The sequence below is a fragment of the Rhipicephalus microplus genome, unplaced genomic scaffold, assembly GCF_043290135.1.
Source record: "Rhipicephalus microplus isolate Deutch F79 unplaced genomic scaffold, USDA_Rmic scaffold_13, whole genome shotgun sequence".
NCBI lineage: Eukaryota > Metazoa > Arthropoda > Arachnida > Ixodida > Ixodidae > Rhipicephalus > Rhipicephalus microplus.
Window position 1 is genome coordinate 22,914,650 of NW_027464586.1, and position 24,336 is coordinate 22,938,985.

The window sequence follows — 24,336 nt, forward strand, 5'->3', positions numbered from 1 at the left end:
TTTGCATGGGACGGCTTCAGGAGGCTGCGATCTATCGAGCTATTCTACATTTGTAAACAAGGTATATGCGCCATTGTTATATGTCAGTTTGTTGTGGATACGTGGTGGCGCGTAGACTACGCCCAGCTGGCCCAGCCAAAAGCGCGCTAACACCATCTATGATCACGTGACAACTGGTGCAGCAGGTGCAAAAGCTGCCTCGGAGCACGGCGCGTCTGAGCGCTTTTCGCATGTCTACAAGCGGCGGTCACAACAGAGCAAGTTGCAGCGAACATATGCGTGTTGCTGACGTGAAGCTTTAGTTTCAATACCCTAATCAAAATATGGGGTGTCTTAACGGTGGTGACACTTGCGAAATATCACCGTCGTGGCAGTCTACAGCACGCCTGTACATTCATTTTAATTTGTTGACTTAGCGAAATGCCATCATCGTCTCGGCAGTACACGTCCAACGTGTAGATGTTAGTTTGTTAACTAATCAAGGTCGACAGACACAATTAAGCAAAAGCTCTAAGGTACGATATGCAAATGCGCGGCGTAAAATACATATCCATGAATCGCTATGGTAAACTTTCACATATAATTGGGCCGAAGTTATGAATGCGAATCACCAGAGTGATCTCGGCGACCCTTATGCTCAATACGGTTGCGATAATGCTTCTAATACATGCTGGAAAAACTGCGGCTGCGTACCTATTAGCTCCGCGGCTCAAGTCATGTGCTCAAAATGAGGCCTCGGGATGTGTGCAGACCGTAAACTGACTCGGTAAGTTTCCAGAGTGCTGTCTAATGTTTGTGTGAATTTTCACAGATTTGAAAATTTGGTGAAGTACACAGCATCCAGAACAGCCCTACCCGATACACTTGAGCCAGTTGTGTCGTCGCCACCGAGTATAAACAGAGTAAGCATACTTAAAGTTAATGTTGTTACCAATAAATATAGCATCCGGTACTATACGAAGTATTTATTTAAGGCGAACCTGTGCCAGTAAACTCAAAACTGAATGGTCAGCCAAAATGTCCCTTGCTTGCTGACTCCAACTTCGTCGGTATCTTCTTCTTCACCTCGAGTCTCGTGCCCGACCCGTGGCTTAGCATCGTGTCGCGTGCAAGATGGCGTTCCATGGCGTGGCTTTCTTGCTATTTGTGTGGCTGCTTTTACGAACGCAAACTGTGCCACGCGTCTTCTGCGAATGTGAAACTGTGGCATTAGTCCCCCTCCAAGCACGCATCGCCCCAATGCGTACAGCCGTCTGACAGTTTCTAAGCAATAGAACTTCTCCTTGTGTTAGCTGACGTGAGTCAGTTCACTTGTTCAGTTCCTGTCGTAGTATCTTTTCATCCTTATTAAATGTACAACTTCCGCCAGATCCCTGCGTCGTGTTGTGAACACTTGATCTTCAGGGATCACTTCGTAATTTAACGGGCCTAGCTGACGAAGAGCCCTGTAAGGGCCAAAATAGCGCCGCATAAGCTTTTCTGATAGGCCACGTGCACGTATAGGCGTCCAGACCCATACTTGGTCTCCAGGGGAGTACTGAACGTCCCTTTCTTAGATTGCGACAGTGCGCGTTGACATCCTGCTATTGAATGATGCGGTTCCATGCTAGTTGTCGCGCCTCTTGTGCCCTTTTTACGTATTCGCTGATGTCGTGGTCCTCTTCATTCGTGCTGTTGACATGTAGCATCACGTCTGATGTCGTTATTACTACCCGACCATAAACAAGTTGAAATGGCGTAAAGTTGGTTGTCTCTGGTACTGCAGTATTGTATGCAAATGTAGCGTACGGTAATGTGGTGTTGCCAGTCCGATGCTCGACGTCAACATACATCGCGATCATGTCAGCAAGCGTCCTGTTCAGCTTTTGAAATAACCCGTTAGTTTGCGGATAGTATGCTGTAGTTGTTCTGTGGCCGGTGTGCGTTAGTTTTATGACAGACTGTACTAGCCTGGCAGTGAACGCCGTTCCTTTGTCAGTTATAAGTACTTTAGGTGCGCTATGTCACAGCACTATCTTGGTCACAAAAAACTGAGCCACTTTATTTGCCATTCCTTTTGTTAGAGTTTACGTCTCGGCATACCGGGTCAAGTAGTCGGTTCCTACAACTATCCAGCGCTTCCCGAACAATTACCTACGAAATGGTCCTAACATATCTATTCTGACCTGCTCAATTGGAACTATCGGTGGTTCTATCGGGGATTATCGGTGGTTCTATCGTTTTCAAAAGACTTGCTGGCTTTAGGGGTGGCATTTGCGTCTTTGGCATTCTCGGCATGATCTGGCATAGTACTGTACGGAATCCATCAATTTTGCCCAATAATGTCTCCGGCGAATTCTTGCCGAAATCCTACTAATGCTCAAAAGACTTGTTGATGGATCACCATGACACGCTTCTAAAATTTCCACTCACAGTGACGATGGTATCAGAAGCAGGAACGTTTCACCAGTGTGTTCGAAGTTTCTCTTGTAGAGAACGTTGTTTCAAACTACGTAGGAACGTGGTCCGCGGGCGAAAACTTGCGGTACTTCGACTTACAGCCCCTCTAAGTATTGAATCAGCAGAAGTAATTCTGGATCCATTCGCTGATCATGAGCTATCTCCGACGCATTCACAGCTCCAAGAAATGCGGAAACTTGTTCCTCTTCGGGAGATGAGGTCTGGACTGGTGCTCGTGACAAGCAATCCGCGTCATGGTGTTTGTGGCGAGACTTGGAGACTACGGTGATGTCATATTTCTGTAGACGCAGGCTCCATCAAGCAAGTCTTCCGGAAGGATCCGTGAGGTCCGCAAGCCAACACAATGAATTATGGTCACTGAAGGCTCAGAGTGGTCAAAGTGGTATAAATATTAGCGGAACTTACTGACGGCCCATATAACTGTGAGACATTCCTTTTCTGTAGCTGAATAATTATACTCAGCTTTCGACAGAGTGTGGCTTGCTTAAGCATTAACTTTTCATTCTCCGTTCTGCCACTGAACAAAAATAGCACCGAGGCCAACGTTGCTAGCGTCTGTATGAATGTCTGTTTTGGCATCTTCATCAAAATGAGCGAGTATAAAAGGTGACTGCAAATGCCGTCGCATCTCAGAGAAAGCGTCTTCTTGCTCTTCCTGTCGGATAAATGGTGCACCTTCCATCGTAATCTCAGTGGTTCCGCAATCTTGGATTAGTTTTCAATGATGCGCCTATAGTAAGCACAAAGCCCCAGGAAACATCGCGTAGCCATTTTGTCTCTTGGCCAAGGGAAATTAGCAACCGCAGTCATCTTATCCGGGTTTGGGCGGACACCGTGATAACTGGTGATGTGGTCGAGAAACCGAAGCTCACGGAATCCAAAGTGGCACTTTTCGGGTTTGATCATAAGTGCAACCGTGCGAATAGCGTGCAGTACCGTTCTAAATCTCTGTACGTGCTGCTAGAACCTAGTGGAAAAAATTACTACGTCATCAAGATAGACAAGGCGTGACTGCCATTTGAGGCCGGAGAGCACAGTGTTCATCATCCTCTGGAAGGCAGCGGGAGCAAAACACAAACCAAATGGGAGTACTGTATTTATTTACTTTATTTACTTATTCAATACTCTGGGCCTTTTCAGGTCTATACAGGAGAGGGCGTACAGAGCAAATAACACTTCATATCGCGAAAATGAAAAGAAAAGAAAAATAACGATATAACATTATAAAGCAATGAATGAACAATGCACATATGTTTCACTAAAAAAACTACTTAGCATGCTAACATCAACGGTAACATTGATATACAATAAACAATTGTATCGGGCCAGTTGGTAAGGATCCATCTTGCTAAGAAGCGCAGCCACTATAACAAAGAACACACAACACAAGCGCTTAACTTCAACTAAACGTTTATTTCAAACGGCAGAGTATATAAAGGGGAAGAAAAGAGAAAAAGAGCAAAGTGAATAAAAAAGATAAAAATGGTAGACAACAAAAAACACACGTGCCAGTCCCGTACATCGCTATCCGTTATTGTCTATCACCCCATCCAAAAAACATAGTTCTTTCCGCGTGAGCGAGATAGAGAGTGCACTAACACAATCAAAATCATCGCGTGTCATTTCAGCCGCTTCTACTATCAAACGGGTTAACAAATCTCTGTCTCGATACAGCACGCACGTGTTATCAAAATAAGGCACACAACCGCACTCCTTACAGTGGATCGCCAAGTGACCATCAGTACCCTTCTGCACTTTATTGTGGTGCTCCTTTAGCCTTTCATTGATGCATCTTTCGGTTGTTCCCACATAAACAAGACCACATGACAAGGGAACTCTGTAAACAACAGACTGTGCACACTCAACAAATTTATTGCGATGCTTAATTTGGCAACCTTTCTTTTCTTTTGAAGCAGGACAAGTTTGGCGACATATTCTGGACAGTTTTTCAGGAGCAGACATAACCACTCGGACGCCCACCTTATTACCAATCTTTTTAAGATTGTGCGCCACACTATGGATATAGGAGCGGACATGTGAATATGTGAAAGAGACGTTAAGACGAGGTCCCAAGTACGCTGTTGAACCAAGACTTGAAGCGCCTAAGCTCCTGTCTCTTGTGAGACAACTTTCTGGTTGTGCTCCTGATTGTGAAAAGGATCGGTGTATTTCCGAGGGCGTTGATGTCCTTGAAAAGTTCAGGCCCAAGCGTCAAGTGTTGCCCATCAAGAAGGTGGTCACATACATCAAAGAATCGGGACTTTGTGTCATTCCTTCCGACAAAGAAGGTGGGTTCTGTGTTTTCCCGAATGGTTCTTTTTTTCAAAAAGCGCGAGTAGCGATTGAGTCGGTATTTGATATTAAGCCAAATGTGTCACTCAAATCTGTTCGAACAGCTGCAAAAAACCTGTGCAATAGCCTTCTATTGCATGATTTGGCTAAACAGATCATGAAAACGGATAAACTGGGCTTAGACTTGTTTTTTAGTTGCAAGACGCAAAAGATGGAATGCCGTTCCGGGTAATTATTTCGGAACAAGGTTCTTGGCAAAAAAATGTGGCATTTTTTCTACAGGAAAAGCTGAATCTCCTTCATATCAATGACCCCTTTCACACTAAGAATTCTGAGCAGATTGTGAATTTTTTGGTATCGAATGCCAAAACTGTCGTTGAGGCGTTGTCCATAGATGTGAAGGATTTGTACTATTCTTTACCCCATGAAATGCTTCTAGAATTTGTTGAGGAGTGCATACTTGAGCATAGTGCAGTGACCTTTCAGAACACTTGTGGTATGTCAGTGAGAGGTTTTCTAGATTTACTGGCTTTGTATTTAACGTCCACATTCGTAAATTGGAATGGGAACATCTATATCCAAAAACAGGGTATTTGTATTGGTTCCGCCATTGCACCCGTCCTTAGTGATATTTTCATGGCCCACTTAGATCGAATAATTGATGAGAGGTTGTCGGGAACTAAGGTTTTAAAGATCTTCAGGTTTGTGGATGATTATTTGTTTTTTTTGAAGTGTGATGCCAAAGAGTTTCAAAGTGCTGCTGTTTTGACACTTGAAGTATTTGAGACAGTTTGCCAGCCTCTGAAACTTACACATGAAATGCCCTATGGTGACACGCTCAGGTTCCTAGATCTGTCGTTGCAATTTCAAGATGACCACGTTTAATGGCTTTATGAGCCCAGGAGCAAAAAGCCATTGTTGCCTTTCTCTTCTGCACATACCAAAGTAGTGAAGAGGTCTGTTGCGCGAATGTGCCTTTTTAATTCGTTGAAGAAGTCATGTTTTCACCTCATGCAGAAGAGCTTTGAGCAACAGGTTTTGTGTCTGAAGGCAGCAGGCTACCCACAACGAATGGTTATAAGCGTCGCTGAATCGCTACATAGGGACCTAAAGAAACAAAGTAGGCAGCGTATTAACACTTCCCTGCAGCAGCGAAAAACGGCTGTTGTCCCCTATATCCATAGTGTGGCGCACAATCTTAAAAAGATTGGTAATAAGGTGGGCGTCCAAGTGGTTATGTCTGCTCCTGAAAAACTGTCCAGAATATGTCGCCAAACTTGTCCTGCTTCAAAAGAAAAGAAAGGTTGCCAAATTAAGCATCGCAATAAATTTGTTGAGTGTGCACAGTCTGTTGTTTACAGAGTTCCCTTGTCATGTGGTCTTGTTTATGTGGGAACAACCGAAAGATGCATCAATGAAAGGCTAAAGGAGCACCACAATAAAGTGCAGAAGGGTACTGATGGTCACTTGGCGATCCACTGTAAGGAGTGCGGTTGTGTGCCTTATTTTGATAACACGTGCGTGCTGTATCGAGACAGAGATTTGTTAACCCGTTTGATAGTAGAAGCGGCTGAAATGACACGCGATGATTTTGATTGTGTTAGTGCACCCTCTATCTCGCTCACGCGGAAAGAACTATGTTTTTTGGATGGGGTGATAGACAATAACGGATAGCGATGTACGGGACTGGCACGTGTGTTTTTTGTTGTCTACCATTTTTATCTTTTTTATTCACTTTGCTCTTTTTCTCTTTTCTTCCCCTTTATATACTCTGACGTTTGAAATAAACGTTTAGTTGAAGTTAAGCGCTTGTGTTGTGTGTTCTTTGTTATAGTGGCTGCGCTTCTTAGCAAGATTTATATACAGATGCAGACGGTTAAGCACATGTAGCAATGTGCGAGCACCTGCGCGATACACTGTTTAAACCTTTATTTCGGTGAAGATAGCACAGGATTTAACGCAATACCTCTAAATGAATTTCCAACAGTGATGAAAATGATTCAGGTGATTGTGCACTGACAACGTCGTTCGGCAAGTCATTCCACATCTCTATAGCTGCGGGGGAAAAAATACTTCAACGTGTTATAATGTGACAGGAATGGGCGTATGCATTTGTCATTGTTAGTTCTACTGGAGTGATGGTGCGGAGCTTTAAGGTAATCATCCCTATTTAAATTTACCAGGTTGTTTGAAAGAAGAAAAAGAAATTTCAGGCTGGCTAATTGTCGTCGGCTAGCAAGAGTTGCGACACGTGCTTGCAAACGCAGCGCGGAAACACTCTCCCGCCTGGCATACTTTGAAAATATAAACCTAAGAGACTGGTTTTGAATCTTTTCCAATGCATGAATTATGTTCTTTTGGTGCGTGTTCCAAACTATTGCTGCATATTCCAAGACAGGTCTAATGAGCATCTTGTACGCTGTTAGTTTAACCTGAGGTGAAGTTCCGGTTAGATTACGCCTTAAAACATAGTTGTTTAAATGCACGTGCAGAAATTTGATTATTGTGGACATCCCACTTTAGCGATGATGTTATTGTGACCCCAGGTACTTTACAGTATTTACGTGTTTGATGTCTGCCCCATACAAATTGTACTCAAAATGAGTGGTGTCTTTCTAAGGTAAATTGTAATGCACATGATTTTTTCTGTATTTATTTGCATACCACGTTTTTCACACTATTGCCCAATATTTTCTAAAGATTTGTCAAGTTTCACCTGGTCTTCTGTTGTGTTAGTGGGAGAGTATATGACGCAGTCATCTGCAAAAAGCCTCATTGTAATACCTGGTTCCAAAGCAGTGTAGATGTCGTTGATGTATGTGAGAAAGAGTGTTGGTCCTAGTATGGACCCTTGGGGAACACCAGAGAACAGGTCGGCGCGGTCGGACTCGCCATTAATAAAAGAAACATACTGGGTGCGGTTGGAAAGATAAGCGGCAATCCAATGGACTATTTTTGAGTTAACCCCAAATAATTCAAGTTTTTGTATGAGCAACGAGTGCAGAACGCGGTCGAATGCCTTAGAAAAATCAATAAATATTGCATTTATTTGCAGTCCAGAATTAGTAGCTAAAGCAAAGTCATGAGTAATCTATAAAAGTTGTGTAGTGGTCGAAAGCTTCCTTCTAAAACCGTATTGGTTCGGATAAAGTAGACTATTTTCCTCTAGATATTTCATAAGTGCTTTGTTTATTATATGCTTCATTAGCTTGCAGCATGTACTTGTCAGTGATATTGGCCTGTATTTGTTTCTAAGTCGTTTGTTCCCACTATTATGGATAGGAATTACTTTTGCACACAACCAATCATCAGAAAGCACAGCTGTTTCTAATGATGAAGAAAATATCTTTTGCAGAAAAGGGGTTAGCTGAGCGGCTTAGCGCTTAGGAAAAGCATTGGAAATATCATCAGGGCCTTGCGATTTTTTTACATCGAGTTGAAGAAGCAGGTTAAGTATGCCAGACTCTGTTATTTTTAACTCTGGCATGTGATTTTCTCTGTTAGACGACAGTAAAAATGAAGGCTGCGTACGCATGAAAACTGATTGGAAGTAAATGTTGAAAGCATCTGCAATAATCCTTGCATATTCAACAAGACTACCCGATATTTCCATTTTAGTTACTGTGCTATTTGGCTGTGATAAGTACTTCCAAAATTTACGTGGTTGATTTGCCATAAACTCAGTCAGAGTGCTTGAGAAAAAGTGGTCTCTTGCCATCTTCCTTTGCGTTTTTAAGTGGCGTAAAAGCTCATTGAGTGCAGCGGATTTTCATTTATGTTTGCGGAGTCGTTTTACTTTTCACTTTAGGTGGATTATGTTTCTCGTAATCCACGGCGTTTTACGCTTAGTTTTCTTTAGCTTAGTAGGTATGAAGGATGATTCGCAATGCATGATTCCCGATTTTAGTTTGTTCCATAGATCCACGACACCCGATGACGTAATAAATAAATCGTCTTGTGATGCTTCAAGAAAATCTATAACATTTTCGTCATTCGCTCTGTAGTGATCTTTAACTGATAGAGTACGTCGGGTGTCCCAAACGCCGTCTTCTCACGATCTTGTTCGTCGACTTCTATTTGCCAGTACCCGCTCTTTAGGTCCAACGATGAATAAAGTGAGCATTGCGCAGTTTATCTAACGTATCGTAGACTCGTGGGAATGGATACACATGCCGCTTCGTTGCAGGTTGAGTTTTCTGTAGTCAACACAGAACCGCTTGGCGTTGTCCTTCTTCTTCACAAGTACTACCGGCGATGCCCATGGGCTTTTGGAGGGCTGTGTGACATCAATCGTCGTTGAGCACCTCCTGTACTTGATTATTTATCACTTCCCTTTCTTTCGAAGTTACTCGTTATGAATGCTGACATACTGGTCTAACTTGTCCTTCAATTACAATGCGGTACTTTGCTACGGGAGTTCGTCCGACGTTCGATGAAGAGGAAAAAACACTCGGCGAATTCTTCGATCAACTCATCAATCTGGTCTTTCTGCAGATATGAAAGCTCTCGGTCGATATCTATTTTTGGGAGGACACTGTTCACTGTAGAAGTAGTTGTTTGTGCTTTTTCTTTGGTGCAAACATCTGAGACTTGTACGTAGTCATCAAGTGGTGCTATGGCTGCTTCCTTCGCCACATGCTGTACCTCGTTAGTGAAGTTAGTAAATAGCACATCCGTATATTCGTTGCGCAGGTTCACAGGACCTCTCGCCGCACGTTTCCCCTTTGTGAGTAGCAGTTCGATATTTCCATGAGCTAGTCCGGCATATTCACGAAAAACGTCACTTTTCACAGCAACTGTCACGCTGCTACGCGGCGGCATTGTCACACCTTTATTCACAATAGGAAGAGACGGAACGATTAGTTGCTCCGCATGACACACGGCAACAGTGTTCTCTCTATAGAAAGAAACTTGGCATTTCTGCAAGATTACACTGTTTTCTTGCAGGAAGTCCATGCCCAGAATTGCCTCACGGGAACGTTCGGGGAGATCAATAAAACAGCTGACAAGCACACGGCCTCCTATTCCCATTTTCGCTGTGCAAAATCCTACGGGGCTTGCTAAGTGCCCTCCGGCGGTGCGTATCTGCGGTGTAGTCCAATGAGTGAGCACATTTTTCAGCTTCTTTCCGAGCATGCTACTTATTGCTGAGTAATCTGCACCAGTGTCTATTAACGCTATGGTCTCGACGTCGTCGATTCTGACTTGTAGCTTGGATGTCACGTCGCCAATACTGCACTTGGCCGTCGTATCCGTTATTGTATCAGTGCCGTTGTCTGATCCGGTTAATGGAGTGTTCTCAGTTTTCCGAAAATCAGCGGCCCAGTCTCCACAGGTCGCTGGTTCTGGTTTTCCCGACACGGGCTTGGGGAGCCTCGGGAAAGTAGACAAAGGAAGTAGAATCGGCGACCTCTTGCGCATTGGTGCAATCGACCGCAATTCATGTCGCTGGGTGTTTGGAGAGCCATAGCACAAAGATAAGAATTCTTCGATTTCGTAGGGGTGCTCACCGTTACGAGGGCAGAGTGCATTCACTAAGAAGCCACGTAGTCCGACCCTATTGTAGTGGCATGTCCGACAAAGATGACCTCCCTTCCCACAGTAGTAGCAGAGGGGCTGCCGGTCTGCAGTGCGCCATACATCACTTTTATGGGGTCTCGCTTATGGCATTAACGGTGGTGTACTGCAAGGAAACATCAGTGGCATAACGGGAGCTTGTGCAAATTTCGGCCGTCTGATGTCTTGCCGTACAATTTGCGCGTACGATAGCTGTGGCTGAGGTTCAAGTTGCGTGTGGTGCGGCACCTTAGGCTGTGGCTGAGGAATTGCTTGCCACTCTTCTTCTCGTGCAACGTCCGCGACTGAGGGCATCGCTGGAGGACTTTGGGTGAGTTGCATTTTCTAGAACTCCTCCTTAACGATAGCCCTCACCATTTCCCGGAGGACGTCAACGCTGGTGGGGAGGGTTGTTGACTCCACCCTAACTGAAAAGACGCCGAAGACTGTTGTACAGTCGAGCACGTTGCTGTAGTGTCCTTTCTATGACTATTGCCTCGGACCGAAACTTTGCCACAGTTTGCGGTGGATTACGCACCTGGCCTGCAAAAATCTCTTCTTTTATTCCACGCATTAGATGCTGCAACTTCTTTTCCTCGGCCATGTTTTGGTCGGCTCGGCGGAAGGGCCGCGTCATGTCTTCCATGTACATGTCCACGCTCTCATTATTCTGTTGGTTTCTCGCCTGAAGAGCAGCCTCTGCCTCCTCTTTGCGATCCGTGTTCGAATAGGTTGCGATTATCTCTCGTCGGAAGTCGTCCTACGACAGCAAGGACGCTTCGTGGTTCTCAAACCACGTACATGCCGAATCTTGCAGGGCGACGTAAACGTAACGAAGTTTCCGGGCTTCCTCTCAAACATTCGAACGTGCAACGCACTCGAAGCCTTCGAGCCAGTCCTCGGCATCTTCAAAGGTGTCGCCGGGGAAGACCTCTCGTGTACGTGGTGAATCCACGATGCGGTGAGATGGAGATGGCATCGACTGGGTGGCCATTGCAGTGACGCTTGTGCTTAAGGTCTCGACAGGTCTTTATGTATCAATTAGGAGGTCAAACTCAGGCTTCTCATCACGTAGTCGTCAACTCGTGCGTTAATGCACAGATGTGAATTCTCCTGGCTCCAATCTTCTGGGATGTGAAAGTCTCTTTCTTGCCAGTTGCGGGTGTGGTGGTTCTTGGGCCCTCAGACGCAGAAACCCAAGACAAGTACAAGAGAAACATTTATTGACTTCACACACAAAACGATCACAACACGGTGGCTATCTGTACAACACACTGGCTCCATAATTCAGTCATACAGTCTTTATGTCTACGCGCCCGCGAGTAACCCACGCGTCCTCACTACTCGGAAGTCTAATTCCGTCGGGTGCCACTCACGCTCCCGCTGAAGACGATGGCGTCGACGATGCAACCTCGCCACGGGAAGGTTGCCAAGTGCACGGGAGCTCACGGGCAGACCATCAGCTGCTCGTGCTGGACCAGGTGGCTCTACGTTGCGGCCGACGCAACACCGAGGTCGCACCTTCAATTGGCGGTTGTGCCGGACCGGCTCCGACGTGGCACCGTGGCCACGATCTTGGTAACTGGTTGTGCCAGACTCGAGTCTGGACAGGATCAGCCGCTTGCCCTGGCCCGCACGCTCGTCCGCCACAGCAACAGCATGTCAGGCCCGGCCCGGAACCGCCACTCGCCTCAGGAACAGGCCACGCTCGTCCCGGTTGGGTTGGTGACACCCGCTCGTTGGTTCGGTCCCCTGAGGCCCAACGCCTAGCGCTCTTGCTAGCTGGCCGCGTTCTTCCTCTGCCCGTCGCTGTTCCGAAACTCACGCGCTCACGTTCGTCTGACCCCGTGCACACTTTCGTCTTCGTCGGTTATTTTCCGCTGTCGGTTTCACTTCCAGTTTCGATTTTGGTTGTGAGAAGCACTCTTACCACACTCCCCCCAACTTCCAGTACTTTGTACACACGTAACACACAGTTCCCGAAAATAACAAAGGTTCCGCACACTTTAAATGTCACAGTGTAGATGTAAAGAAAAACCAATTGCACTATGATGACAACATGATAAAAAAATTGTGTACAACGGCAATAAGTCACTGCTCGGTAAAAGCCGCACGACTCATATAGTCGGCACCAACGTTCTTCACACCACGAATGTGTTCCACGTGAAAGTCATATTCCATAAGAAGGAGACTCCACCGCAGGACTCGATTATTTAGGTACCTAGCTGACTGAATATAAGTCAATGGCTGGTGGTCACATTGCAACGTGAACGGCTTGCCATAGAGAAAAATGTGGTATTTGCGAACAGCCCAGACTACGGCAAGGCCTTCTCTTTCAATTGTGGAGTAGGCTGCTTCGCGGGGTAGTAATTTACGGCTCGCGTAGGAAACTGGGTGCAGACGGCCTTGGTGTTCCTGGAGCAATACTGCTCCTAAGCTCCGCGAAGACGCATCCGTGCGCAGAACAAATGGCTTATGCAAGTCGGGTGACTTTAGCACAGGCTGCGTGGACAATAGATTCTGCACTTGTCGAAACGCTCTCTCATGTTCTTCACCCCATAATAACTTATTGGGGTGGCCTTTCTTTGTAAGTTTTGTGAGCGGAAATGTCAACTCAGCGTAATTGGGCAAAAAGTCGCGGTAATAACCTGATAGGCCGAGAAAGGATTTCAATTCCTTCTTGGTGCTTGGCGGCACAGCTGCTTGTATCTTATCAGTAATGCTCTTACTCGTCTGCAGCATACCTTGCCCAACAGTGTCGCCCAAAAAAGTGGTAGTCGGACAGCCGACCGCACATTTTGCTGGTTTTATAGTTAGACGAGCCGCTCTGACGCGCTCAAACAATCTCTTTAGGGTTACCAAGTGTTCTTCCCAAGTTTCAGTAGCGACGAGCACATCGTCGAAGTAATATAGCACATTGGGAATCCCCTCGGTGACGACTCGCATTAACCGATTAAATACTGCCGGCGCAGTCTTGATGCCGAAGGGCATAAAGTTGAAGTGGTACAAGCCAGATTCACATGAGAAAGCCGTGAGCTCTTTCGACTGACTGGCCATAGGTACCTGCCAGTATCCTTTAGTAAAATCAAAGCGCGAGAAGTAGTTGCATCCCGTAAGCTTAGCGAACATCGTATCTGTGCGAGGAATCGGCTCACAATCCGGAAGTATGACCTTGTTCAGTTGTCGGAAGTCAATACACAAACGCATGGTGCCATCTTTCTTCTTGACGACCACTATGGGCGAGTGATAGGCTGACGTTGACCTTTCAATGACACCTAACTGCAGCATGTCCTTCACTTCCTCCTCGACGGCACCTTTGACAGTAAAAGGTAGCGGGTACTGTCGGACCTGTATGGGAGCCTCTGATGTAAGCTTCAACTCACAGTGAACAATGTCAGTCTTCCCAGGTACATCTGAGAAAACGTCTCCTAATTCTTTAGGAACCACTGTGGCTTGCTGTCGTGCATCAGCGTTGAGCTCCGATGCTATGGTAACATTCGTCCAGTCCTGTGCCTGTTCTAGTGTGATATGGGGCACTTCGTCGGACTGAACCTCGTCTGTGTCACTTGGCAACGTCGTGGTAACGCCTGCAACCGTTCGTTGGCCTAGTGGCTTGCGCTCCTCATACTTCTTCAACATGTTGATGTGAAATAGCGTAACCTTGTGGCCCAGGTTTACTAGGTAATCCAGTTCGCTGCATTTCTCACTAACAGGGAAGGGGCCCTTCCAGGAAAGCACCAGCTTGTTAGCATCGGCTGGTAACAACACTAGCACCTGGTCACCAGGGACAAGTTCGCGCTGTCTCGCTTTCTTATCGTAGTACCCTTTCTGCAGCTTCTTCGCCTTCATCAATTCGTGTGCGAGCGCACAGGTGCGTTCTAAACGTTGCCGCAGCTCCATCATATGCGTGTATGTCGTCTTGGTCTCGTCATCGAGGCGAGGGTTTGTCCAGAGCTCCTTGAGAACAGCCATTGGCCCTCGCACGTATCTACCATATAATAATTCAAAAGGAGAGAATCCAGTGCTACATTGGGGAAGCTCTCGGTAGGCGAACAGTAACGGACCAATGTAACAGTCCCAGGTTTTCGGACGCTCTTGACACATTCGCCCTATGATGCGTTTTAATGTCCCATTAAAACGTTCAATCAAACCATTGGCCATCGCATGGTATGGCGTAGTAGGCAGTTGTTTGAATGAAAGCAGTCGGCTGAATTCCTTCATAACTGCTGACATGAAAGACGTGCCGCGATCACTGATGATCTCTTTAGGTATGCCAACGCGAGAGAACATTTCCAGGAGACCTTCCGCAACCTGTCTCGCTTCAATGGAGGGAAGTGCTACCGCGTCGGGGTATCGCGTCGCAAAATCGATCATTGTCAGTACGTAGCGATTGCCCTTTTCAGATGTTGGTGACAATGAGCCGATAATATCAATGCCAACTCTCGTAAACGGTGTCTCGATGATAGGCGTGGTGCCCAAGGGAGCGCGTCCCACCAGGTGGCGTGGCACGATCCGTTGACAGATGTCGCAAGATTTCACGAAGCGTTTTGTGTCGTATTGGACACCCGGCCAGTAGAACTCTCCAGTGACCCTGCTTACTGTCTTCGTGATACCTTGATGGCCGGCTAAGATGCCTTCGTGGGCTAGTTTCAGCACCACCTCACGCAACTGTCGTGGCACAACAAGTTGCTCCAAATTAGTTCCATCTGGCAAGTTGTGCTCGCGGAATAAGGTTCCGTCCCGAATGAAAAACACCGTTTCTTAATCGTTCGACATGATTTTCTTGCCAACTGCCTCTAAACACTTTCGCAAAGTTTCGTCATCCACTTGATATTTTTAAGCGCCTCACTTCCCACTTGTAAAGCAGGCAGAGTCATCACAGGTAAAGAAGTGTGCTTCTTCGTTTCTCCTGCTTTTCACATGAGGACTTCTTCAGGTAGGGGCCACTTTTCCATGGCTTCATGCAGCGGCTCATACGCTTCCTCCACATTCGATCTTAGTTGGGTTGCGTGCAAATTGCCAGATACATCCTGCTCACCATTGACAGCATTCCCTTTGATAGAGTCTGTGCATGGTGCACGCCTTGTTTCCACATGGCCATGGTCATGCTGTGGTGCTGACTCATTCCTAGGTAACGTATCCGGCAATGCCGCGCCCTTGATGTTGCCCAAAACTACGTCGTATAATGGGTCGGTCATACACTTAACGAGTACTTCCCCAGTAAACAATGTACATTGCAAAAGGACTTTTGCCTCTGGGAGGTATCGCACAGTACGGTCCAGTAAGTACACTGGGCTCGTCGTTCCCGTGAACTTCTCCTTCGGAACCAAGGATTGCCGCACGACGACCGTGTTGCAGCTGGTGTCTCGAAGCACATGCACTGGTCTGTCCTCTAGGAACCCCTCCACAACAGGCATGTCAGCGACTCCAACGTTCGCGGATCGTCGACTTGATGTGGCATTGACGATGGGTATTGTTCCGCCGTCTTGGAGAACAATGTAGCCACTCTTATGGTGTTCAGGTGTCAAGTTTTCGCGTTTTTCCGATAGCATACATGATGCCTGGTCTTTGCCAAATTTTCTACCGGGGCATCTGTCACTGCTGTGTCCACTTTGTTTGCATACTCCGCATCGGCTGAAAGTATTCCCTTTCGTGCGGGACCAGCAGTCGGCTGCGCGATGGCCTGCCTTGTCACAAAGGAAACAGCGACTTGCAGCCTTCTCCGTCTTCTTCGCGGACTCCGGCTTGGACACCGAAGGTCCCGGATCCTTGGGAATCCGTTCTCTTCCGAAGTTTGTGAGCGCTTGTGCTTCCATGAAGTTATCGGCAGTCTCGCAAAGCGAACTCAGGGTTTTGCAACTTCTCTCCTTGAGAAAGATCCTGAGTGCCGGAGAACAACCCTTTATGAATTGCTCACTTATTATCAGATCTCGCAAGCTAGCAAAGCTTGTCTCCGTTTTTCCCACTTCAAGCCAACGGTCAAAGTAGCCGGAAAGTCTTGCAGCATACTGCAGACCAGACTTGTTTTCTTCGGGCTTCGCTTTACGAAATTTTTCGCGGTAGCCTTCCGCAGTATAGCGGAACCTCTGAAGAAGCGCCGCTTTCAGCTGATCATAATTCAGCACAGCTGTTGAATCTAACCGGCCTATGACTGTTAGCGCTTCTCCTGTCATGCATAGGCTAAGCGAAAGAGCCCACTTTTCACGCGGCCACCCTTGACACGTGGCGACCCGTTCAAATCGCTGCAGGTACGCGTCGAGGTCGTCCCGAGCCTCATTGAAGGGCGGAATCAGTTTATGAGGACTGCAGACCTCTGTTATTCCTCTGGCGCTCATTCTAGATCCTCCTTGTTCGTCAGCCACCATTGGCTGTACCCTGCTTGCGCTCTCCTGAAGTCGAAGCTTCAATTCGAAGATCTTCAGCTCTTGTTCCTGCACCTTCTGCTGCTGCTCTAACAGCTTCTGCTGCCTCTCAGCGTTTTCTTTCGCGATCTCGCGCTCCCTAGCACGCTCATCTCGAGCTTCAATGCACTCTCGCTCAACCCACTCTCTGAGCTCCTCGTTCTCCAACCCTAGCTGTCGGCCAAGTGCAATAAATTTCTTCCTGTCCATGACAAAGGCTGCGTCTGAGTAATGGCTTTAGATTTTAATAAGCCATCCTGGAATCTTCTGATCCTGGAATCTTCTGATCCTCGCAGGCTCGCCAATTGTGGTGGTTCTTGGGCCCTCAGACGCAGAAACCCAAGACAAGGACAAGAGAAACATTTATTGACTTCACACACAAAACGATCACAACACGGTGGCTATCTGTACAACACACTGGCTCCATAATTCAGTCATACAGTCCTTATGTCTACGCGCCCGCGAGTTACCCACGCGTCCTCACTACTCGGAAGTATAATTCCGTCGGGTGCCACTCACGCTCCCGCTGAAGACGATGGCGTCGACGATGCAACCTCGCCACGGGAAGGTTGCCAAGTGCACGGGAGCTCACGAGCAGACCATCAGCTGCTCGTGCTGGACCAGGCGGCTCTACGCTGCGGCCGACGCAACACCGAGGTCGCACCTTCAATTGGCGGTTGTGCCGGACCGGCTCCGACGTGGCACCGTGGCCACGATCTTGGTGACTGGTTGTGCCGGACCCGAGTCTGGACAGGATCAGCCGCTTGCCTTGGCCCGCACGCTCGTCCGCCACAGGAACAGCATGTCAGGCCCGGCCCGGAACCGCCACTCGCCTCAGGAACATGCCACGCTCATCCCGGTTGGGTTGGTGACACCCGCTCGTTGGTTCGGTCCCCTGAGACCCAACGCCTAGCGCTCTTGCTAGCTGGCCGCGTTCTTCCTCTGCCTGTCGCTGTTCCGAAACTCACGCTCACGTTCGTCTGACCCCGTGCACACTTTCGTCTTCGTCGGTTATTTTCCGCTGTCGGTTTCACTTCCAGTTTTGATTTTGGTTGTGAGAAGCACTCTTACCACAGTGGGCTTGGAATGATACCGAGCACCTCCACCAGAAAGTTACCAAGAAATATAGCACCTGGTACTATACAAACTATTTATTTATGGCGAACCTGTACTCGTATACTAAAAACTGAATGGTAAGCCAAAAAGTCCCTTGCTCACTGAGTCCGACTTCGTCGGTGTCTTCTTCTTCACCTCGAGTCTCGTTCCCGACCCATGGCTCAGCATCGTGTTGCGTGCAAGATAACGTTCCATGGTGCGGCTTTCTTGCTACTTGTGTGGCTGCTTTTACGAACGAAAATTGTTGCACGTGTCTTGTGCGAATGTCGAACTGTATCAATATTACCATTCTCTGCTGCTTTAATGAACCTTGTTCATGCAAGAAGAAAAATGCTTTTCGACCTACTCACACAATTACTTCACGCGAGTATAGCGAAATTGTTTTGACGTGTCTAAGAGATATGCAGTTATATCAAGAATGGCAACCATGAAAAATTCTTCCTTTATCTTCACTATAACAATACAATTGACATCATTACCGCGATTTCAGGTCAATATGCTCGTTAAGTCTCTACGCAAGGCTGATTAGAATGCAGTGTGGCATATTAAAATGACAAAGGCTTTACAGAGCTACTCCTTTATTCTGGATAAGCCGCTCCAAAACATAACTGGTGAACCAGCGTCGAAGCCATGCATAAGTTCTCGCGCTGCCTATTTTTTTGCGACTGTTTTTGTAAACAGAAAATTGAAAAAAGAAATACCTAGCCTATCTTTTTGTGGTTTTCCGCGTTAACAACCATAATTACTAGTCGGTACATCGTTTTTTTTTCTTCTCTGCATGGCAACGAACCGCACACGCAGGAGTGAAAACGCAGCAGCAACTGCGGTAGGCACGGCGGCTTTTGCCTAAAATGCGGGACCAAACGCCCGACGACAGCCCCACTGCATTTTTGGCACGTATGGTCGTGTCTTCCTTGGTATTTTGGTTGATTTAATTCAAATGTCGTCCTGATTGCGTTTGTTATTATTTTTGTGAATAGCTTTTGAAGAAGGGACAGTAAGCTAATAGGCCTGTATTTTTCAAGCCGTTGACGTCTCATTTTTGATGGATCAAAATGATGTCAGCAATCTCCCAAAATTCTGGTATTAATATCTTTCTGAGGGGTAATTCTAGACGCCTAAAGCACCACAGGAAGAAATAATCACAGAGAAAGAGCGTCAACTCGCAACTGAATTATTTGAAGGAGAAACGCAGGAAATATATAGCTGCACCACGCATGTGCAGAGCACACTACTTCACCTAATCATATAAATAAATCATAAGGTTGCCCAATAACGAGGTTGTCCAATAAATCATCCAATAAATCAGTTGCAAGTTGACGTTCTTTCTCTGTGATTATTTCTTTCTGTGTTGCTTGAGGCGGCTAGAATTACCCCTCAGTATGACTAACCAACTCGCCCAACAACAAGTACTTCTAAAGTAATATTCTTCCCGTAAACGGACACTTTCTAGATAAGGTGGCCAGTTTTAAGCACAGTTTCTTCGCCATCTTTCAGCAGCTCGGTTGTTACGTTATGATCACCTGCAACTTCACCTCTTAGCATTTCTTTTAGGGCTTTCAACTTCCCCTCTAAGTTACTGATAGGATGTAAATTCCTCTTGTTATTTTTGCTTTTTACGGTATCAGCTTGCTTATTTCGGCTCCTGTACTTTTCTCTGTGAAACTCCCCCGCCACCTCAACTGTCCTATCTATATTAGTTACGACCTTGCCTTCCTTGTCTCTTCATGCATACATCCGATTTTTTACCTATACACAAGTTTGCGTTCGCAGCTTATAGGCTTCTTTCAATTTTTAGGGCATGTTCAATTCTCTTTATATCATACATTGGGATGCTGGCTACTTTACCTGTGACTTCATAAGCTCCACTAGCTCTATTTTGCCTGTTATATTTCGGGCGTTAGTTGTTTTTCGTTTCTTAATAAGATTTTTTGTCTCCTGATATACTTTGCCAGTGTCCAGTCTAGTGACTGTAGCTTCAACTTTCATTGCACACTCTTTGATGATATTAGTAAGATTATCATTCTATGTGTCCGCACTAACGTTGGATCCCTCATTTAGTGTCTCGAATCTATTCTGAAGCAAAACTCTGAATTCCTGTACTATTGCTTTCACCACTAGTTCATTATTTGGCTTCTTGCGAATCAGTTTTGGTCTCTGCTTTTGTTATTTTATGTGAATACGAGCTCTTATCATTCTAAGGGCACTGCATTGGATGTTGCCAACTACATCTTGTACTATGCCTGGTCGCCCACACAGGATTAAGCCTATTTCATTGAGACTTCACCAAGTTCACTTACGAATAGCTCGTTTTATGAAAAAGGTGATCAAGATTCGTGATTTATTATATTCTGCGAACTCTGTTGATAACTCCCTTCTGGAATTAGTACAGCCGATACCATATTCCCTTACTGCATTGTCTCCGGCTTGTGTCTTGCCAAGTTTGGCATCAAAGCCGCCCATCAGATTAGTATACTGTGCATTTACATAATTAGTGGATGACTCTACGTCTTCATAGAAGCATTCAACCAAATGATCACTATGGCTGGATGTAGGCTTGTAGGCTTGTGCCATTCTCATTTTGTAAATTTTGTTAAACTTTTAAATTCGAAGGAACCCGTTAATATATATATATATATATATATATATATATATATATATATATATATATATATATATATATATATATATATATATATATATATATATATATATATATATATATACATTATCATCACGGAAAGAAGGCATGAGACCGGCGATTGAGCATCATCATTTTGGCCCACCTGCATTCTTTTCGGGCTACTACCCGCTGGCTCGCCTTTTTCAATAAACGCCCTTTACACTTGGTGCATTGTGCTCGGTAATGTTTTGAAAGATGGCAACGCCAACATGGTTCCTAAGGCGCCACTGCTTCGAACTTCACCGGGAAGGTCACCAGCTGTTTGGTAGCGTAGCTTTCTCAGCTCGCGACTGCTTCTGCACAGAGCTGATAGACGAGCGTACGAGACGACGGTGAGTTAAACAAGGTTTATGTACAGCATAGATACAGAGGCGTTACAAATTCGGCACTGGGGCCGACAGTGTAGAGACTCGAAAAGCCGAGCTCTCTTCTCTGACACATTCGTCTACTGCTCGCGACGCGCCGCTGGGCTTTTCTTTATATGCACCGGGAGGATTCTTTGAGTAAACAAATGTTCAAGCAGAAGCGCAGCTGGCCGTGAGGTCAGAATCTTCCAATGGTGTCGCCGCTAGGCCACGTCATTCTCGTCGAATCCGGAGCCGCTGCGCGTGGTTGCAGCCAAGGACCAGTGACGTCGCCACGCATTGCGTAATACTCGCCAGACAGGAAGGCGCCTATTGCTGCAACAGGCTCGCTGTGCGTGCGTGACAGAAAAGCACCGCCGCGTGATGACGCCGTTGAGTTGTTCGCATCAGGTAGGCTCGCGTGCTGGCCTTGACACAGATTGCCTTTTTCAGAGGCATGGACGTTCGGTGCGGACTCGCAGGCAACAGCACCCCCGCCGCCAGACGATGCGCCGGAAAGACGAGCTGCTTCCACGTAGCTCGGATGTCAGGCGCGCTTGTTCGCCAGGTCCCTCCAGGTTCACCTCCAGGGTCATAGAGAGAATGCAGCTCCAAACTTTGTTCCGGAAACACATCCCATTCTTGAGGACGGATCCCAGCACCACTTGTCGCCACAACTTGTCGGCCAGCTTCGCTCGTCTTTTCTGACGATATTTGGTCTCAGTGGTTGTCGATGGTTCTGCAACTTATCAAGGATGATTCGACAACAGACAAAACACAACACAAGCAAGTGCCCTTGGTCACCCGACAGAACACCAGACAAAGTATATTACAACATATACATAGCTACGTGTCTATCGGAATTTCGTTCCCTTTACATCAAGAGGCACATGTGGGACACAAGACTCTTAAAACGAGAACTCAATTTTTTTTTCACGTACAACAACGTCACGAAATAGAATTGATGTAGAAATAGAATTGGTGTATATCCGATACAGGAGCCCTGCTTTCTCAAAAAAAGAAACATTCTTTTTCTTTTTTTTCCAAGTTTACGCTTTCCATTAGCGCTTTAATGGAGATGTCCTCACGCTGCTCTCGATTGAGCGTTCCTCGATCAACCCTCGACAGCTTACTCCAGCTTTCCGCTACAGGCGAGAGCGTTGCATCCTCTCGCTCTGACTCAATGGTGCCATGTTGTCTCCCCTTGCTACGGAAACCGCGCCAGTCGCTTCGGCGACGGGCGGTTCGAGTGACTGCTCACATGACTCACTCAGAAAATTTTCTCTCTGAGCTTCCGTCGACTCACCGCCAAGCTCACTTGATGGTTCACCACATAGAACAAGATCAAGCTCCTGCGAAAGTTTTCGCGCTTGCGATCGCTTGAGGGCCATGTACGCCAAGTTGGTGAAGAACAACTTACCTTGCTCTTTGAGAAACTGGTCTGAATTGTTAGAGAAAAGATGAGGAAAACAATCGGGAAGCGCGGCAGACAGCTGCTTTGGTGCGAAGCTTACCGAATGGGCCTTCAACCGTAGTGATTGGTAACCAAGCACTCTGCTCCTCGGCGACTTTCCTGATCCACGCGCATTCTCCTGTGAAGTCATCCGGAGACACCAAAAAAGAATAAACAACGTCCATGGTTGCCGCTGAGTCTCGAAGTGCTCGACATGTTTACCCATTCACACTAATTTCTTGGAGATATGGCTCTACCAACCGCATGTTCTTTTCCAATTCTAGGATCGTTGCAAAAGCAAATTTTGCTTACAGTTTATCGCGATGTGCCCTTCCTTTTTGCAGTTGTAGCAAATTCGCGGCGTCCGTTGATCAGGTTTCTTTGAAAAGCCCTCTTTCCTTTTATCCTTTTCAACGCGACCTGCCGTGCTATGCCACTTTCGGTGAGTATAATACTCCTCAGCTAACTCTGCTGCCTTGTTTAGCTGTACTTCGCCAAGTATGTCCTGCAGCCAAAGCTTGACATCCTCCTCGATGCAGTGGTAGAATTGCTCCAACGCAATGCATTCTACCACTTTATCGCGATCGTCATAAACACATTTGCCCTTGAGCCATTCAATTAAATCAGCTTTAAGACGAAACGCGAAGTCAATGTGTGACTCATTCCATTTTTAGCATACCGGAACCTTTGCCTGAAAGCCTCGAGTGACAACTTATAACGTCTCAAAAGCTCTTAACCTCGTCATAGCTTTCAAACGCTTCCCTCGACAAGCAAGTTATCGCGTCGGACACTTCGCCGGAAGGAAGAGCTATCAGGTTCTGCGAACAAACAGACCGCTCCAAAGCATTTCGCTCACAGACGTGTTCAAACTTGACGAGATTTTTTGCCATGTCCTCGCCTACTACGAACGGTGGCAGTTGGTCGCAATTTCTCCGACCGCTGACTTGAACTGTCGCAGAAGCTACGCTAGGCACCTGCGAACACTGTAGGATTGCCAATTCTATTCGTTCCAACTCAAGGCGCTCTTGTCTTTCGGCCTCCCCACGGCATTCTCGCCTTTCAGCTTCTTCACGTTCGTGAACTTCTACTCCTGGCCTTTCGGCCTCCTCGCGGCGTGCTTTGATATCCGCTCAGGCCTCATCGACTTCCTCAGCCGACACTCCTTCATCCTTCATGATCTCGAGGACTGCTTGCTTTCGTTTCGCACGGCCCAAAGTAATGCCAAATTCCTCACAAATTTCGATGAGTGCCTTCACTTTAAGGTTCTCCATCGTTCACCCTAGCCCCTTGATGTTTGCCCGTGTTAAGGATATACTGGCCAGACCCACTATGAGTGTACAAGCAAGACGCGCAAGCAATTTTAAAAACTCCCGTGTTTCCATCCTCCGCATTCACGTTGGTTTCAAATCACTTCGACTTTGCTTGAAACGATCAAAGCTCACTCTAATGCTTCACACAGCCCTTCTCTAAACTACTATAACCTGTGCTAGAGTAGTCTGATGAACTGAGGAGAAAACATCAGGCAGTCACCGCATAGATGTCGCTGACACTGGCCGATTCCGCAGCTGCCAACCACTGTTACGAAAGACGGCGACGCCAGCATGGTCCCGAAGGCGCCAATGCTTCAAACTCCACCGGGAAGGTCACCAGCCGTTTGATAGCTTAGGTTTCTCAGCTCGTGACTGCTTCTGCGCAGAGCTGATAGACGGGCGGACGAGACGACGGTGAGTTAAACAAGGTTTACGTAGAGCATAGATACAGAGGCGTTACAAATTCGGCACTGGGGCCGACAGTGTAGAGACTCGAAGAGCTGAGCTCTCTTTTCTGACACATTGGTCTACTGCTCGCGACGCACCACAGGGCTTTTTTTATATGCCCCGGGAGAATTTTTTGAGTAACTAAATGTCCAACTACAAGCGCAGCTGGCCGTGAGGTCAGAATCCTTCAATGGGGTCACCGCTGGGCCGCTTCATTCTCATCGAATCCGGAGCCGCTGCTGCGCGTGGTTGCAGCCAAGGACGAGTGACGTTG

At 46.7% G+C, this 24,336-nt stretch overlaps 1 protein-coding gene across 2 annotated transcripts in view; it reads left to right on the top strand.

Annotated features, from left to right (window-relative positions):
• The window catches only part of LOC119162992 (carboxypeptidase M-like), a 1,476,599-nt gene that overhangs the window by 1,149,748 nt on the left and 302,515 nt on the right, over positions 1-24,336 (top strand). The gene's annotated exons all lie outside the window — the stretch shown is intronic.